Consider the following 14,651-nt stretch of genomic DNA (forward strand, 5'->3'; position numbering starts at 1 on the left):
TCTACCAGATCGCCAACCTCCTCCCCCAGAGGATGAGGAAGATAAACAGGAAAGTGAACCAAAGGCTATTCCACCCTTTCCTGAGAGACTAACAGCCACCACACAACCCAACCCAGAGGAAGATGAGCTTCTGGGTGAGCTCAAGCAGTTGTGTGTAAAAATACCACTTCTCCAAGCCATCAAGGATGTGCCAATATACAACAAACTGATTAAGGAGAAGTGTTTCAAACACCCAGGCAGACGGAAGAAAGATGCTTCAACTATCAATGTCATAGGACAACTGTCTGACCTTATGGTAGGACAAGTCATCTGCCCAAAGTACCTAGATCCTGGAAGTCCTGTAGTAGATGTCCACATCAATGGCACCATTATACCTCACACCTTGATTGATCTGGGGGCTGCCATTAATGTGATGACCAGGGATACTATGCTTAAACTCAATCTTCAGGGTTCCTTGAGGAAGACCTCGACAGTACTGCAATTAGCAGATCGCTCCACCGTGACTCCCGAAGGGATTGTGGAGGATGTCTTAGTCTCTATTGATTCTTGGGAATACCCTGCGGACTTCCTGGTTCTGCAACCAAAGGCAAAGCTTACTGGATATCCTCTCATTTTGGGAAGGCCTTGGTTAGCTACTGCAGATGCTTACATAAGTTGTCGTGCAGGAAACATGACCATCAAAAATGGTCCTATGTCCAAGCAGCTAGTCCTATACCCTCCTGCCCAACCCTCCTTAGAGCATGACTTACCACTCTGGTTGGAAGAAGGAGAGGAAGACGAGGTGTACTCAGCACCTCTGTGCACCCTAGATACCACTAGAAGAGACCCTCCAACCGAGGATGACTTGATCGAGACCTTAATACATAATCCACCTTCCAGTGCACTACCCTTAGAGGAATTGGTGGAGGATGCCCAAGCTAGCACCTTAGTGGACCTTTGTACAACCAACCCTGTTACTCCCAGAGTCAAGAATGTGGAGTTTGGCCCTGAGAAAGCATTGAAGATCAGCTCCTCCCTATCTCCTTCCCAGGAAAAGGAGCTGTGTAGTCTGTTGGCCAACCACCTCGATGCTTTTGCTTGGAGATATAAGGAAATGAAAGGAGTCCATCCTTTGGTCTGTACCCATCATATATACATCAAAGAGGATTGTAAACCGGTAAGGCAACCTCAGAGGAGAATGAATCCTGCCCTTAAGGACATTGTCAAGGAAGAATTGCAGAAACTGTTGGATGCCGGATTCATCTACCCCATCTCAGATAGTGAATGGGTGTCCCCTCTAGTGTTGGTTCCCAAGAAAAATGGGAAGTGGAGAATCTGTGTGGATTACCGAGAACTGAACAAAGCCACCAAGAAAGACCTTTTCCCTCTACCTTTCATAGATCAAGTGTTGGATGGACTGGCAGGAAAGAAGTTCTTCTCTTTCCTGGATGGGTTTAGCGGGTACAACCAAATCCAAATCAGCCCGGAAGACCAAGATAAGACCACCTTCACTTGTCCTTGGGGTACCTTTGCCTACCGAGTCCTTCCCTTTGGGCTATGCAATGCTCCTGCTACCTTCCAGAGAGCTGTCTTGAGCATCTTCTCGGAGCTGGTCCATGATGCAGTAGAAATCTATATGGATGACTTTAATCCTTATGGGGCCAACTTCCAGGAAGCATTGTCCAACCTGGGAAAAGTCCTAACCAAATGCACCGAGATGAACTTGTCCCTTAGTCCTGAAAAATGTGAATTCCTAATGACTCAAGGGACCGTGCTAGGCCATACCATTTCTTGCCAAGGGTTGCAGGTGGATCCTAACAAAATTGCTCTCATCAAGAGGGTTCCACCTCCTCAAAAGGTAAGGGATGTCCGGAGTTTCTTGGGATTAGCAGGATACTACCAGAGATTCATTAAAGATTTCAGCAAGTTAGCCTCGCCATTGTTTGGTCTGTTGGCAAAAGATGTGGAGTTTAAATGGACTGACAATTGTCAGAGGGCTTTAAATGAATTGAAGGACAAGTTGGTGTCAGCTCCAATCCTGAGAGGTCCAAACTGGGCCCTACCTTTCCACATCCACTCTGATGCCTCGAACAAAGCCATAGGTGCAGCTTTAGGACAAGTTGAGCAAAAACTTCCATATGCCATTTACTTTGTTAGCAAAAACTTGTCCAAAGCTGAGCTGAATTACACTGTAACCGAGAAAGAATTCTTAGTTGTGGTCCATGCACTGAACAAGTTCCGACATTATATTACTGGTTACCAGACCTTTGTACATACTGACCATGCTGCAATCAGATATTTAATGAATAAACCAGATGTGAATGCTCGTATTATTAGATGGTTACTTTTATTGCAGCAGTTTGATTTGACCATTGTTGACAAACCAGGTAGAGAAAATGTTGTTGCTGACTTTTTATCTAGATTGGATTTGTCTGCAGATGAGGATGGAACAGTGGATGACCAGATGCCCGATGAACATCTGTTTGCTATTTCAGTACTCTCTCCATGGTTTGCTGATATAGCAAACTATCTTGTTTCAGCACAGTTCCCTCCACACCTATCTTCCAGAGAGAAGAGCAGAATCATCAGAAAAAGTGCCTCATTTACTTGGATTGGGGGCAATCTGTTCAAGCTTGGCCCCGATCAGATCTTAAGGCATTGTGTAAGGGAGGAGGAAGTCTTTGATATCCTCCTCACTTGTCATGATGGGCCTTGTGGAGGACATTTTGCAGCAAAGAGAACTGCCTTCAAAATCCTGCAGGCAGGCTACTATTGGCCCACACTCCATCAAGATGTCAGAAGATATGTCAGTCAGTGTGACCAATGCCAAAGAATGGGGAAACCGACCCAAAGGGATGAGATGCCTCTCCAACCTCAAGTGACTCTTGAGCCATTTGAGAAGTGGGGCATGGACTTTGTGGGCCCAATCAACCCCTCTTCGAGGCAAAGGTCTTACATCATTGTGTGTATTGACTATTTGACAAAGTGGGCAGAGACCAAAGCAATCAAAGCAGCAATAGAAGAAAAGGTGGCCGAGTTCCTAAGAGAAAACATCTTCTATAAGTTTGGCTATCCAAGAGAGCTGGCCACCGATCAAGGGAGCCAGTTCACCTCCAACTTGGTTGAAGATCTACTAGCTCATCACAAGATCAAGCATAGGACTTCCACCCCTTATCACCCTCAAGCAAATGGGCAGGTGGAAGTCACCAATAGAGCATTAGAAGGGATCTTGACTAAGGTGGTGAGCAGCAGTAGAAAGGACTGGGCAGATCGCCTGGTTGAAGCCACATGGGCTTACAACACCACTTGGAAGACCACCACCGGCTTCACACCTTATGAGCTGGTCTATGGGAAGAAAGCTTTGCTGTCCATTGAGTTTGAATACAACACCTTGAGGATGGCAGCTCAGCTGGACCTAGATCTCAGCCATGCACAGCAAGAAAGGTTATTGCAGCTGAATGGCCTGGATGAGCACCGAATGCAGGCCCTCCTTCACTCAGAAGTGGTGCAACTTCAGAGAAAGGTGTGGCATGACCAACATCTCCATGACAAGCAGTTTCAGCCGGGAGATTGGGCTTTGTTGTATGACTCCAGATTCAAAGATTTCAAGGGGAAGTTGAGAACCAGATGGCTAGGACCATATGCAGTGGAACAATGCCATGACAATGGATCTGTCCTCATTCGAACCATTGATGAGGAATCCATTCCCATGCTTGTCAATGGGCATCGGTTGAAGATCTACAGGAGACCTCTCTCAAGACAAGAGTTCATCAAAACTATGGAGAAATCTGTATTGGTCATAGAGAAGGGTTCTGCCTCTGCTTTTGGCATACCTTGAAGAAAAAAACATAAAAAAAAAAAAAAGAAGGGAAAAAAAAAAGAAAAAGAGAAAAATAATAAAGATCCTTGGGTGAAAACCTCTCTGAGGCGCCCAAGGCAGGTAGTAGGGGTGAAAACCTCACTGAGGCGCCCCTATTGTCTTTCAAAAAAAAAAGGAAAAGGTTTGAAAAAGATCCTTAGTGAAAACCTCTCTGAGGCGCTCAGGGCAGATGGCACGGGTGAAAACCTCTTTGAGGCACCCCTGTTATCTTTCAAAAACAAAAAAAGAAAAAAAAGAGAAGAAAAAAGGAAGAAAAAACAATAAGCAAAACATGGTAAAATTGCATGCAGGCTTTCTACAGGAAGCTCTGTGTTCTACAGGAAACTTCCTGTAGAAGGGTTGAAGATGTTCTATGGAGGAAAGGGAACCCTCCAACTCAAAGCCAAGGGTCTGTATCATGCTGTCAAGGGGCCTCACCAGCACCTCCTCCAAGGATATCCATGTTTTTTTCAAGGTATGTGCAATTTTATCATGGTTTGAATCTTCTACAGGATGATGCAGTCTTTCTATAGGAAGACGCAGATTTTCTACAGGAAAGTGCAGACTTTCTACAGGAAGCTCTGTGTTCTACAGGAAACTTCCTGTAGAAGTTTGGGACGGCCCAAAAGTCATTGTGAAAGGAGATCTAGCGACTACGGATTGGTTTGGACGCATGCAAGCCTCTTTTAGCACCCATGCACGACGCTGTTACCTTGCTCCACCATCCTCGTCGACATGCAACCAAGTCCCCTGCACCAACAAAGCAGATCAATGAGTTCTCGCGGGAAAAGCCATTTTCAAGGATCAAAAAATGATGAGATCTCATACCACAGGCATCAGAAGCTCCGGGAACGTGATTGAAAGGCTAGAGCCTCCGTCGTGCAGCATGCACCCAAGGAGAAAGGACTGTTACGAGACACCTCGTGGGAATCCGGTAACAGTTCAACCTGCTCGAGTGGATACCATTCACATCACCGCCATCTGAAAGGAAACGCGGGCGCATGCAAGCAAAACATCGACTCCATCGTCGGCAGCCTGTAACCACGAGCCTCCGGGTCTGTGTAAGTCGCATGCAACAGGTAGATCCACTCACCATCGTCCAAGAACTGGAAAAATCGTGTGCAGCCACGCAGGTAAGTGTCTCAACCCTTCCTTCCATCAAATCGCATGAATTTTACTTTGAAATTGTTTGCACAGCGTAAAATTGAATGGTTGAGCGGCTGTATGGCCAGTCGACTGGCCACGTCGGCTAGTTAAAGTGTAATTGGATGTTTGGGTGGCGGCCACGACAAAGAGAATGAACGGCACGCACGTGAGAACACTCTCGTCAGAAGCATGAGTTTAACAGAAAAAGGCGGCGGCAAATCTGTGGGAATGGATGCGGCAGCAAGTGAATACGCAGGCGAATGATGGATGACGTCGCCCAACATTCCGGCGGGGACAGCTCATCCCCCGCGCCACGGATTGCGCCGATTCAAAATTTAATCGGCTAGATCATGCGCATGCATTTATCAACCACCACTTCAAACTCGGGTGGCTATTTTGATCTCCTCTGCACTTTGATACGCCAAGCTGTTGGCTACCAGAACGCCAGTGAAGCACACCTTGAACGCGGGCCAACTACAGTCCTCCCCGAGAATTGCGCACTGCTCCTACAGGAACACAGTTCTACAGGAACGCAGTTCTACAGGAGCGCAGTCTACAGGAACGCAGTCTTCTACAGGGAAGCGGGTGCCTCACGGAAAAAGGTGGCCAATTAACGAGGTAACCCTGAACTCTTCATGCAACTGGTTAGTAAAAGTGGCAAGACCATCGTCTACAGTCGGGTCATAAAGATATTGGTGGAATTGTTGTTTGCTGTGCCTATGCTGTCGTTCTACAGGATGTCAGTATAAGTAGACTGTGTTGAATTTTGTGGATTATGTGCATACTCTGTCTTAATAGACCAAGTCTCTTTTGCATTTGCCACCTTTAAGTAGAACAACCGTGTTCATCATGCCGGGTGGGTTTATAAGACGGGAACCCACTGATTCAACCAAATTAAGGGAAAACCCGACAGTGGTAGAGCTCTTCACTAGAGCACAATGGATGCCTTTTTGTGATAAGCTGCAGGGCTACGATGATGAAGTGGCCGAAGAATTCTTGCAGGCTCTGAAGCCTAAATCCCAGACACTGGCCACAGTGAACTTCAGAGGTCTAAGCCTCAAGATCACCCCAGAACATATCAGTCGGATCACAGAACTTCCTATGGTTTTGCCGTGGGATAAGGAAGAGAGAAAGCTGAGCCAGCAGGCAAAGAAAGAATTCTTTCCACCTGAGGAAGAATTCTCGGAGGACAAAAATGGGGTGTGAAGAATGAGCCTGTTGCCACCATGGAATGAAGTCAGTTTGCAAATCATGAAATATATCACTTGTGAAGGCCGTTTTAGCATCGTGTATGCATATCACTTTCGGTTGCTCACTGAATTGAGGCACCGAATTGATCTTCCTGTAGAGAAAAAACTGAGCATCCCCTATTTCCTATTGCAGTCGCTAATGGAGTGTGCCACCAAGCTAAGAGAGGGCATACCAGATCAGATAGCCCACCATGGGTTAATCAAGCTTCTTGTGGAGGATGCGCTGCATTCTTATAAGGTTCCCCTCTCATGGGAATCCTTCCGGAATTTAACAAAAGATGGAGACATTAAGATGTTGATTGAAGAAACGGGTTCCTCCAGCAGTGAGGAACAAGAAGCAGTGGCCGAGGGACAGAGAGGAAAAGGCCAGAAGACCCCTACCACGGTGCAGAAGAAGGAACAACAGAAGAAGCATGAGGAAAAGGAGGACGAAGAAAAAGGTGGCACACCTATCCTATCAGCAAGAGAAAAGAGGCTGAAGAGCAGAATGGACAAAGCTGAGGTGGTCCACGTCAGCCCAAGTACCTCCACAGCACCTGCAACCAAAGAAAAAAGCAAAACTCAGGCAGGTAAGCAAGCAAAGACGGAGACACCTGTGCCTACAGGAAAGCAGAAACAGGCTTCTACAGGAAGCCTGAAGACAGAGACAAGGGCTTCTACAGGAAGCCCGAAATTGGAAAAAGGGCCTCCTACAGGAAGCCCGAAAGTCATTGAGAAACAGGCTCCTACAGGAAGCCTGAAGACAGAGAAAGGGCCTTCTACAGGAAGCCCGAAGACTACCAAAGCAGGGACTTCTACAGGAAGCCCGGGAGTGGCTAAAGCCGGGTCTTCTATAGGAAGCCCAAAAGCGGGAAAGAAAGAATCTTCTACAGGAGGCCCGGAAGTGGGCAAAGCAGGGGCTTCTATAGGAAGCCCGGAATCTGAAAAGGAGGGGCCCTCTACAAGGAGCTCTGAGAGAGAAAAACGCAAGAAAGAGAAGGCTGGTATCCTCGAAAAGGAGGCAGCAGCGGCGCTGGCTGCCCTCAGTACACCTCCAACGCCAGCGGAGAAGAGGGAGAGGGAGACCCCTTTACCATCTGAAGCCAGGAGAAGCAAGAGGGTAGACACGGGCAAGCCACAACCTTCACCCAGCAGCCAAACCATTTTAGGGGGTGTCCCTACTTCACCCAGTGCAAGAACCCCCTCTAAAACATCAGCCACCCCCGAGAAGGGGAGCCCAAAAATAACTTCCTGGACACGAAAAATAGGCCAATCGCCTTCCGAAGCCCGGCTCAAGGAAATAGGAAAGGGGGAAGAAGCATCACCGTCGTCACCACCAGGGGCAGCAAAGGCAGGGCCGCCAAAAACGGGAACGGAAGAAGCACCACCCTCGGTAGAAAAGGCAAGGCCACCACAAAAAGGAAAGGAAAAGCATGCTCCGGGCTCTAGTTCTCGGCCAAAGACGAGGAGCCAGGGCAAAGTTGCTCAAGGATGAGCAAATAGTTTAGCTGGGGGGTGATGATGAGCCCCAATTTTTGGTATAATTTGGGCTCATTTGGCCTACTTACTCTGCTCAAACCATTAATTTTTTATTGCTTATGCATTCATTTCTTGGTTTATTCGTGTTGTTTGTAGGAAGAAGGGTAGAAATTTTATCTACGTGACTAATGCATGATGCTTTCAGGTTTTTGGCATTAAAAGGGAGAAAAGACCACGAAAAAGGAGACAAGGAGACAATGAGGTGGCACTGCTGGTTTTTAGGAGAGGATGTCCACGGTCTTGGGGACCTTCCTCGTAATTCCCACCATAGCTCCGAGCTCCAATCCATCTCCCCACCGAGCTTAGAGGCATCCAACTGTTCTACAGGAACAACAGTTATAACTGTTCTACAGGATCAGTAGTTAAACCTCAGTTGGACAGCCGAGCTCCACAAATCAAGGACACCTGTTGGATCATCGTTTTTGCATAAATATAGAGGCCGTAGCCTTTGATAGGTTGTTGAAACTTTCGTGTTACTATTGTAGTTTTTGAGCACAGCTCGGTGTTAGTTCTTTTTGTAAGCCAGTTTTGGAATGACATCGGATTTTTGTTTATGAATAAAGGCAGGCAGATTTTGATCTCATTCTGAGTTTCTAAGGGAGCTATAGCTCTCAGGTTAGGGCCCAACCTGAGAGCAATAGATCTCCTCTGTGTTGTAATGTTATTTGCATTTCGTTCCAACACTTTGAGTTTTTACTTTAACATGCAATCCGGATTTACAGTCTGTTAATTTAGTCTTTTTCGTGAGAATGAGTAGGATTAGTTTATGGTGAATTTGTTTCCAGTTGCTTAGGATAGAAGAGGATAGATATAATTCATTGGAGCTCCAGAAAAAGGTTGTTAAAGCTCACTGCCATCTCTGTTAGGGATTGGGGTGAAGTCCATAACCAACCACCAAAAAGAAACGCAGTTCTTCTCACGTCCATGCAAGCTGCAACATAGACACTTTCGTTGAAGATCCATCCATGCACTTTTGATATTGAATCATACTTCTACATTTCACTTCCATGCACGAGTTTCATTTCTTGGTTTTTCCATTGCTGTTCATAGGTTTCATGGCACAGTTATCATAGGTTAATGAATTCTTGTTTTTGGTGCATAAGTCATTTGTTTCATTTACGCTGCTCCATATCATTCCACTTCCTTCTTCTTCTTCTTGATCTCTCCTCAATCCACCTACTCGGCCTCTGTCTAGCTCATTTATCCTCCAACTCATCTATTGCCACGTAGCTTCATTTACCTAACCTTTCGTTGATCCCATCCTTCCAAGCCATCAAACCACTGCATGCACTCTTCCTCCATCTGATTTCTCTGCTCCTGAGCCATCACCAGCTCCATCTCCATCTCACCTATCCTCTCACACCACTCCAACACTTCACCATCTCCCAAAACCTCCACGGCCAAACATCCTGTAGAATTGCACAGACTTCCTGTAGAAATCCCTGAGTTTCCTGTAGGATCCCCTGCAGACTTCCTGTAGAAGCCTGCAAACTCGGTTGCTGAGCATCCGAACGTGGTAGACTTCTGGGGACTAATGCTAGAGACCCTCTGGGACCTCCCCTAGCCATCCTGACCTTGCCCATGCTTTCCTTCCATTCAAACCACTCCTGCACAACCAAACCCTAATCAAAAGCATCATTACAATAAATCCAACCACCTAATGAAAAAATACAAAAACATGTCTTTTCATATGCAAGTAGCTTAGATGCATGTATTTCAGCTCACTACAAGTAATGGCATTAGTGGTAGTAGTTTCATTCACAGTTTTGCATTGTAAGGGCCTAGCTAGTCAAATTAGGGTTTACTAGGGTTTTCATGCTTTATTGGCTTTTAGTTTCTTTCTGCAATTAGACTAGTCTCCTTTGAGTTAGCTTTCGTTCATCATTCATAAAGCTTCTTCTGTGAGCATATAGAAGTTGGCTTGAGCCCTAGCGGACTTGTGCCAGCTGACCAAGTGACAGCTGCGACAAGAGCTAGTACTTGTGCATACAGCACCGTCGCTTCCAAGTTTGTACGAACTACCGGGTTGATAAAATTAGAGATAGGAAGCTCCAGGAGTTGTAGCATTATTGCTACAATACTGTAGCCCACCAGATGGATCGGGATCTTAAGGCTTAAAATGAATTATCATTATATGGTTTTGATCATGTATATTCTAGATCTGAATACTGACGCATGTATTATTATGTAAATGTTATGATCTGGGTATAACTGAAGTCTGGAATAGCTGCAAAATTATGAATTAATATTTACAGATGTATACGCTGGTTGGCTTTGATAAAAGCACGTACACATGCAGGTTCGACACAGGGAAGTAGCGTATACCTTGTGAAGAATGTTTCAATTGTTTCTGTTTGTTGTTGCAGAGTTTTGGGTTTTGTTTTGGGTTCTAGTGACTGTATTCTGGTGACAGTATTCTGAATGATCAGATTCAGGTTATGATGATTGAGTTTCAGTGATTGGTTGATGTACTTGATGATTGTATTGCAGCTATGATGTTGTTGATGGGTCCAGTATGAAAATTGAATGAAACGTGGCCTTCAGATTGTGGTGTTGTGTTCCAGGAGTATCCAGTCTGAAAATTCATGAAACGTGGTCCTTGGTAGAAGAGTGGAGTTTTCTGTAGGGTGGCACCTACATACTAGTAAACATATTGGCTAGTACAAGAGCTAGGGGGTTGTAGCTCCCTTCCAGTAGAAGTTGGAGAATGAGAGAAGGTTGCAGCCTTCTACAGGTGGGTGCCTGCGTACTGGTATAAGTCTGCACCAGTACAAGATTGTAAACAATTTTTCTTATTATTAAAAGAAGACAAAGACGACAGTAGCAGGTGGTTTTTACCCACATTGGGTTTCCACCTTATATCTTGGTGTTCATGTGTGTTGCTTATGTGTGATGCTTTATTCTGCTTTTACTACACTGTCTAATAAATCTTTGATATACTGGTTAAAGTTCAATGCATGATAAATTGGGTAAATCAAAAGTTCTCTGCATATACGCGGTTGCTTTAAGTACAGTCGTGTGTACACGATGGTTTACTTAGTTGAAGTAGCGTATACAAATCTGTTTGGGAAATAAAATTATTAACCTGATGATACTGATTCACCCTCGCTCTCAGTATTATTTCCAACACTTGAGCATCTGTAGGTTTCTTGTGTTCACCATTAACCAACCTCCATAGCTTCTTACTCCTGAGAACATCAATCATTTTACTATTCCATGCAATATAGTTAGAACCGACAAGTTCAAGAATAAAATATACTTATGAGGTCATAATGATAGAAATTTTGACAAGAAATATAAACCCAAATGCAAGAAATGACAAGAGAAAAAGTGGATAGAAAACTGTAAATTTCTGTAGTTCGTTCTGTCGTCACTAGAAAACCTGAAAAAACTGTCAATCTTAAATCAACGATAATTTTTCTTTTGGTACTCCGTTTGAGCTGATATTTTTATTTGAAATTGGTTAGCTCTGTGAGAGGAACCCAAATATCTACTATGTTCTAGGAAATTCTACATAGAAGGTAACAAATCTGACAAAAAACGTTGGGTGTCAAAACAAAAACACTCAATAATGCTCCAAATGCTTATTATAACCAATTTTTGGAAATGGCGCAGCCACTCTGCATCCATTTATGCAGCTGAAATTCTGATATGAACCCTTGGTCCACCAATCTTCTACCTTGCAAAAAAAGGACCAAAAAACTGGACGAAAATCACAGATCTTACAACCGGAAGATAAATCTCCTTGAGGAGAATCCAAAAACCATATAGATCTTACAGAAAAACAATCAAGAGCCCCTTGCAAAAAACTACATAATAAAGCTAGGGTTATGAGAAAAAACTCAAATATGTAGAATCATGCCCAGATCTGAAGAGAATCCTAATGGCGACTAGATAGAAAGAAAATCTACAAAAAACAATGAGTGCCCAAATAACAAAAAATGAAGATACACGTTGATGGTTAAATTCAAAGAAGATGCTAGATCATAGTAGCCATGGCTATGATACAATGTTAGAATATTAGATCTACTAAACTAGCTATCTATTTAAGAAATGAATAATATATCAACATATAAATAAGAATAGAAAGATAACAAGGAAAAAGAATACAACATATATACATGGTTCACCCAATTGGGCTACGTCCGCGGGAAGGTTGTGTTTTATTATCTCCATAAATTTCCAACAATATTACAAAGAGAGCAACTACAAATAATCCGAAACAAATGGCAATATGTTGTGAGCACTGGATAAGATGTGATGGTATCACAAAATGGTATATCCCTTAAGATACTCCCTTGACCCTATTATCTACCCAGAGATGTGGAGGAATTACTCTCACATATTAAAAGTGGGATAATTTAATTCTCCAAAATAACACCTCTTTATATAATAAATGGATACAAGAGTATACTATGCCATAATAAATATGAGATATAATGTATTACTCTTTTACATAAGATTGTGGACAACTTTCGACATAATACAAAGACATTATTACCTTCCACGAAATATAATATATTCCAACACACTTTAGTTTTTTTGTTTGCAAATGGAACAAGATCAAGAGGACGCAAATAATCGATGTAATCAATAAAACATTCCTGCAAATAACCCAAGTCATGGAAGTAACTCGAGCACTGACAACAGTTCCAATGAATAATGATGATCTATTTGGATATCAATGCAACCTGTTGTATTTTTTGAAATAATTGTGTGTGAAAATCAGACATTTTGTTTAATGTAATGGACATAGTGTCCTAATTGAAAGACAAGGGGTTACTGATAGCAATCCCATTTTGTATGAAAAAGAGCCTCTTATTGATATATAATAAAATATATTTTAATTTATTCTATTGTGTTATCCAATGTCGCTATGAAATGTTACACCACTGATTAAATATACAAATGATTAAATATTATAATGAAGAGATTCTAAATCTAATAATTTAACAAAATAATCCAAACATCATATACAAATGCACTAATCAAATTTTAATTTATATGAATACTTTTATAAGATATATGTCGATTTTTCGATGAATAACAAATTAAAAGAGTACACTAATTGCACTGTCATAGGTCAGTGTTTCCAAAAAAGAGAAAATCTCATACAAAAAACCAGTGCGTACATAACATAAAAACGCACCGGTGTGTTATGTTATATAAAAGCACTGTGATGACATCTTTTTTGCATGACGGTGCCTTTTCAGAAAATGACAGCACCAGGGCGTCTAGTTCTTCAAGCACTGGTGTTGTTTGCAATCAAAGCCCCGATGCGTTGTATTTCTTAACACACTAGTGCTTTCATAGAACCAACGCCCCAATCTTACAAAATATTATTTCCAACTCGGTGCATTATCAAAATTAACAACACAGGGTCTTTTATATCCCTGATGCATTGATGCGTTTATACAAACAATACACATCGATGCTGCAAGTCTAAACAAAAGCACTAGGACTGCAATATTTTTTGCATACCCTAGTGCTGTTCCTTAAAAGAACGCCACAAGGCGTTTTTTATATATATAAGAACTGAGGCGGTATACATTTCAGGCACTGATGTTCTTTGCTTTCGACACCTTAGTGCTTTTAGTTATGTATGCAACCTGATGCTTTTATATATGTAGCTCACTGGTGCTACTTTTTCCAAGAAGTGCACTGCAAAAAAAGCATATGCTAAAACCTTCGGCCGCCCATACTTTTTTAGTTGTGATAAAGTTTCATTATAATCTTCGCTAAAACATTCACAGTCAAAAATATCTATTAGAAGGTATTTTCCTTGTAATATATATTGAATTGATATATGGATTTTGAAATTCATGTTCAATTGATTTTCTTTATAATTTTGACATAACTTTAATCTTTTGTTAGAAGTTATACTTGAATATAACAAAATTAGTTTTAGTGATTTTTTTTTATATACATTTTTTTTTAACTGAACTATGATATATATATATATATATGAGATTAACTCTGATTAAATCTAAAAATAATAGTTTCTAAAATATTATACATATTATTTAATTATATTATAATTGTTATATATAAGCTACTGAAGTAATAAAATCTATGTTTTATCTAAATAAAATAATATTGGCTTGATTTTAGTTAAATAGATTAAAAAATATGTATTTCTATAAATACTTATTATAACATGTATTAATTTTAGTTTCTTTCTCATATACACAAACACATACAACAATATTCAAGAATATCAACACGTGTGGTTAATATGCATCACTTATTTTATTTTTATCCATTCACAAATTTAAAATACATATAAACCATCTTAATATGGATGATGGCTAGAAGATTAACAGTTGCTGGGTCCAGCCTTGTCTTCCTAGCCTCCTCATTCCCCTTTTGTTAGGTCTTAGGGTTTCTGTCTTCCCTCTCCTTAGGATTGGAATAATAATAAATATAGATTATTTAATAAATATGAATTATTATAATTTATTAATTTAATTTCAATGACCATTATATTTAAATAATAAATATGGATTATATAGATATTATATATTATTCATTTTTAGATATACATATACCTTTATTATTAAACGAATACATTTAGTTAAATTAACTAATGAATTCTTTTAATATATAAGTTACCTGATTTAGCTAATTTCTAAAAATAATAAATTATATATTATTTGTTTTTAGATATACATATACATTTATTTAAATTAACAAATGAATTTTTTAAATATATTTACTTGATTTAGCTATTTTCTAAGAATAATAATAATTAAATATAACAAGAATATTAGTGGTTTGACTAGGGTCATTAAGTCAAAATTAGCCGTTGGCAATATAGCCGTTGGAGTCTCTGCACACTCTATTTAAACAAGCTAAGCCGGATTGGTTCTTCAACTTGTCCTGACGATGAACCACACTGG

The sequence above is a fragment of the Pinus tabuliformis genome, chromosome 1_1 (genome assembly GCF_031772625.1).
Source record: "Pinus tabuliformis cultivar Carrire ecotype Pingquan chromosome 1_1, CPIR1, whole genome shotgun sequence".
NCBI classification, from domain to species: Eukaryota; Viridiplantae; Streptophyta; class Pinopsida; order Pinales; family Pinaceae; genus Pinus; species Pinus tabuliformis.